Consider the following 5,116-nt stretch of genomic DNA (forward strand, 5'->3'; position numbering starts at 1 on the left):
CAACATGAGAATGATCAGAGTGGTTAGTTGGAGAACACAACATGAGAATGATCAGAGTGGTTAGTTGGAGAACACAACATGAGAATGATCAGAGTGGTTAGTTGGAGAACACAACATGAGAATGATCAGAGTGGTTAGTTGGAGAACACAACATGAGAATGATCAGAGTGGTTAGTTGGAGAACACAACATGAGAATGATCAGAGTGGTTAGTTGGGGAACACAACATGAGAATGATCAGATTGGTTAGTTGGAGAACACAACATGAGAATGATCAGAGTGGTTAGTTGAGAACACAACATGAGAATGATCAGAGTGGTTAGTTGGAGAACACAACATGAGAATGATCAGAGTGGTTAGTTGGAGAACACAACATGAGAATGATCAGATTGGTTAGTTGGAGAACACAACATGAGAATGATCAGAGTGGTTAGTTGGAGAACACAACCTGAGAATGATCAGAGTGGTTAGTTGGAGAACACAACATGAGAATGATCAGAGTGGTTAGTTGGGGAACACAACATGAGAATGATCAGATTGGTTAGTTGGAGAACACAACATGAGAATGATCAGAGTGGTTAGTTGGAGAACACAACATGAGAATGATCAGAGTGGTTAGTTGGGGAACACAACATGAGAATGATCAGATTGGTTAGTTGGAGAACACAACATGAGAATGATCAGAGTGGTTAGTTGGAGAACACAACATGAGAATGATCAGATTGGTTAGTTGGAGAACACAACATGAGAATGATCAGATTGGTTAGTTGGAGAACACAACATGAGAATGATCAGATTGGTTAGTTGGAGAACACAACATGAGAATGATCAGAGTGGTTAGTTGGAGAACACAACATGAGAATGATCAGATTGGTTAGTTGGACAACACAACCTGAGAATGATCAGAGTGGTTAGTTGGAGAACACAACATGAGAATGATCAGATTGGTTAGTTGGAGAACACAACCTGATAATGATCAGATTGGTTAGATGGAGAACACAACATGAGAATGATCAGAGTGGTTAGATGGAGAACACAACCTGAGAATGATCAGAGTGGTTAGTTGGAGAACACAACATGAGAATGATCAGAGTGGTTAGTTGGAGAACACAACCTGAGAATGATCAGAGTGGTTAGTTGGAGAACACAACATGAGAATGATCAGAGTGGTTAGTTGGAGAACACAACATGAGAATGATCAGAGTGGTTAGTTGGAGAACACAACATGAGAATGATCAGAGTGGTTAGTTGGGGAACACAACATGAGAATGATCAGAGTGGTTAGTTGGAGAACACAACATGAGAATGATCAGAGTGGTTAGTTGGAGAACACAACATGAGAATGATCAGATTGGTTAGTTGGAGAACACAACATGAGAATGATCAGAGTGGTTAGTTGGAGAACACAACATGAGAATGATCAGAGTGGTTAGTTGGAGAACACAACATGAGAATGATCAGAGTGGTTAGTTGGAGAACACAACATGAGAATGATCAGATTGGTTAGTTGGAGAACACAACATGAGAATGATCAGAGTGGTTAGTTGGAGAACACAACATGAGAATGATCAGAGTGGTTAGTTGGAGAACACAACATGAGAATGATCAGAGTGGTTAGTTGGAGAACACAACATGAGAATGATCAGAGTGGTTAGTTGGAGAACACAACATGAGAATGATCAGAGTGGTTAGTTGGAGAACACAACATGAGAATGATCAGATTGGTTAGTTGGAGAACACAACCTGAGAATGATCAGAGTGGTTAGTAGGAGAACACAACATGAGAATGATCAGATTGGTTAGTTGGAGAACACAACATGAGAATGATCAGAGTGGTTAGTAGGAGAACACAACATGAGAATGATCAGAGGGGTTAGATGGAGAACACAACCTGAGAATGATCAGAGTGGTTAGTTGGAGAACACAACATGAGAATGATCAGAGTGGTTAGTTGGAGAACACAACCTGAGAATGATCAGAGTGGTTAGTTGGAGAACACAACATGAGAATGATCAGAGTGGTTAGTTGGAGAACACAACCTGAGAATGATCAGAGTGGTTAGTTGGAGAACACAACCTGAGAATGATCAGAGGGGTTAGATGGAGAACACAACATGAGAATGATCAGAGTGGTTAGTTGGAGAACACAACATGAGAATGATCAGATTGGTTAGTTGGAGAACACAACCTGAGAATGATCAGAGTGGTTAGTTGAGAACACAACCTGAGAATGATCAGAGTGGTTAGTTGGGGAACACAACCTGAGAATGATCAGATTGGTTAGTTGGGTAACACAACCTGAGAATGATCAGAGTGGTTAGTTGGAGAACACAACCTGAGAATGATCAGAGTGGTTAGATGGAGAACACAACATGAGAATGATCAGAGTGGTTAGTTGGAGAACACAACATGAGAATGATCAGATTGGTTAGTTGGAGAACACAACCTGAGAATGATCAGAGTGGTTAGTTGGAGAACACAACATGAGAATGATCAGAGTGGTTAGTTGGAGAACACAACATGAGAATGATCAGAGTGGTTAGTAGGAGAACACAACATGAGAATGATCAGAGTGGTTAGATGGAGAACACAACCTGAGAATGATCAGAGTGGTTAGTTGGGTAACACAACATGAGAATGATCAGAGTGGTTAGTTGGAGAACACAACATGAGAATGATCAGAGTGGTTAGTTGGAGAACACAACCTGAGAATGATCAGAGGGGTTAGTTGGAGAACACAACATGAGAATGATCAGAGTGGTTAGTTGGAGAACACAACATGAGAATGATCAGAGGGGTTAGTTGGAGAACACAACATGAGAATGATCAGAGTGGTTAGTTGGAGAACACAACCTGAGAATGATCAGAGTGGTTAGTTGGAGAACACAACATGAGAATGATCAGAGTGGTTAGTTGGAGAACACAACCTGAGAATGATCAGAGTGGTTAGTTGGAGAACACAACCTGAGAATGATCAGAGTGGTTAGTTGGAGAACACAACATGAGAATGATCAGAGGGGTTAGATGGAGAACACAACATGAGAATGATCAGAGTGGTTAGTTGGAGAACACAACATGAGAATGATCAGAGTGGTTAGTTGGAGAACACAACATGAGAATGATCAGAGTGGTTAGTTGGAGAACACAACCTGAGAATGATCAGAGTGGTTAGTTGGAGAACACAACCTGAGAATGATCAGAGTGGTTAGTTGGAGAACACAACATGAGAATGATCAGAGTGGTTAGTTGGAGAACACAACCTGAGAATGATCAGAGTGGTTAGTTGGAGAACACAACATGAGAATGATCGGAGTGGTTAGTTGGAGAACACAACATGAGAATGATCAGATTGGTTAGTTGGAGAACACAACATGAGAATGATCAGATTGGTTAGTTGGAGAACACAACATGAGAATGATCAGATTGGTTAGTTGGAGAACACAACATGAGAATGATCAGATTGGTTAGTTGGAGAACACAACATGAGAATGATCAGATTGGTTAGTTGGAGAACACAACATGAGAATGATCAGAGTGGTTAGTTGGAGAACACAACCTGAGAATGATCAGAGTGGTTAGTTGGAGAACACAACCTGAGAATGATCAGAGTGGTTAGTTGGAGAACACAACATGAGAATGATCAGAGTGGTTAGTTGGAGAACACAACATGAGAATGATCAGAGTGGTTAGTTGGAGAACACAACATGAGAATGATCAGAGTGGTTAGTTGGAGAACACAACATGAGAATGATCAGAGTGGTTAGTTGGAGAACACAACATGAGAATGATCAGAGTGGTTAGTTGGAGAACACAACATGAGAATGATCAGAGTGGTTAGTTGGAGAACACAACATGAGAATGATCAGAGTGGTTAGTTGGAGAACACAACATGAGAATGATCAGAGTGGTTAGTTGGAGAACACAACATGAGAATGATCAGAGTGGTTAGTTGGAGAACACAACATGAGAATGATCAGAGTGGTTAGTTGGAGAACACAACCTGAGAATGATCAGAGTGGTTAGTTGGAGAACACAACATGAGAATGATCAGAGTGGTTAGTTGGAGAACACAACCTGAGAATGATCAGAGTGGTTAGTTGGAGAACACAACCTGAGAATGATCAGTGGTTAGTTGGAGAACACAACATGAGAATGATCAGAGTGGTTAGTTGGAGAACACAACATGAGAATGATCAGAGTGGTTAGTTGGAGAACACAACCTGAGAATGATCAGAGGGTTAGTTGGGTAACACAACATGAGAATGATCAGAGTGGTTAGTTGGAGAACACAACATGAGAATGATCAGAGTGGTTAGTTGGAGAACACAACATGAGAATGATCAGAGTGGTTAGTTGGAGAACACAACATGAGAATGATCAGAGTGGTTAGTTGGAGAACACAACATGAGAATGATCAGAGTGGTTAGTTGGAGAACACAACATGAGAATGATCAGAGTGGTTAGTTGGAGAACACAACCTGAGAATGATCAGAGGGGAGGCTCGGTAAATTCACTGAATACAACCTGAAGTGTATGTGTGTGTGTGTGTGTGTGTGTGTGTGTGTGTGTGTGTGTGTGTGTGTGTGTGTGTGTGTGTGTGTGTGTGTGTGTGTGTCGTGCGTGCCCCGTGCGTGCGTGCGTGCGTGTGTGTGTGTCGGTGGGTCAGTTTCACATTTGAAGAGCTTTCTAGTGCCAGGCAGGTGGGGGGTTGAAGAGATCGAGGAACACTTGGTTCTCTCCTTCCCCTCCTCCCTTCTTCCACTCCGTGGTGTGATGTCTCAGCATTACCCCCCCTCCTCTCTCCCTCTCCGTGGTGTGATGTCTCAGCATTACCCCCCACTCCTCTCCCTCTCCCTCTCCGTGGTGTGATGTCCCAGCATTACCCCCCACTCCTCTCCCTCTCCCTCTCCCTCACCCTCTCCGTGGTGTGATGTCCCAGCATTACCCCCCCTCCCCTCTCCCTCCCTCTCCCTCTCCGTGGTGTGATGTCTCAGCATTACCCCCCGCCCCCTCCTCTCCACTCTCCCTTTCCTCCCTCCTTCATTATCCTGGTTCCTGTACCTGTCACCCTCATATCTCTTGTTCACTCAAGTTTAAAGGAGAGGTGAGAGGGGGAGA

At 42.8% G+C, this 5,116-nt stretch overlaps 1 long non-coding RNA gene across 5 annotated transcripts; it reads right to left on the reverse strand.

Moving 5' to 3' along the window:
- Window positions 1-943: 943 nt before the first annotated feature.
- LOC127918050 (uncharacterized) lies at window positions 944-4,543 on the reverse strand. 5 transcript variants are annotated; one of them, XR_008098554.1, is made up of 6 exons: window positions 4,440-4,543; window positions 3,555-4,109; window positions 2,889-3,184; window positions 2,334-2,851; window positions 1,854-2,038; window positions 944-1,039 (listed from the first exon to the last, which is right to left on the reverse strand). It is a non-coding gene; the product is annotated as an uncharacterized LOC127918050 (long non-coding RNA). The 5 variants fall into 5 exon arrangements; XR_008098555.1 differs by lacking the exon at window positions 2,334-2,851 and having other exon boundaries at window positions 1,854-2,075; window positions 2,852-3,184; XR_008098551.1 differs by having other exon boundaries at window positions 1,854-2,075; window positions 2,445-3,184.
- Window positions 4,544-5,116: the final 573 nt, after the last annotated feature.

This window comes from Oncorhynchus keta, unplaced genomic scaffold, assembly GCF_023373465.1.
Source record: "Oncorhynchus keta strain PuntledgeMale-10-30-2019 unplaced genomic scaffold, Oket_V2 Un_contig_12918_pilon_pilon, whole genome shotgun sequence".
Lineage (NCBI taxonomy): Eukaryota > Metazoa > Chordata > Actinopteri > Salmoniformes > Salmonidae > Oncorhynchus > Oncorhynchus keta.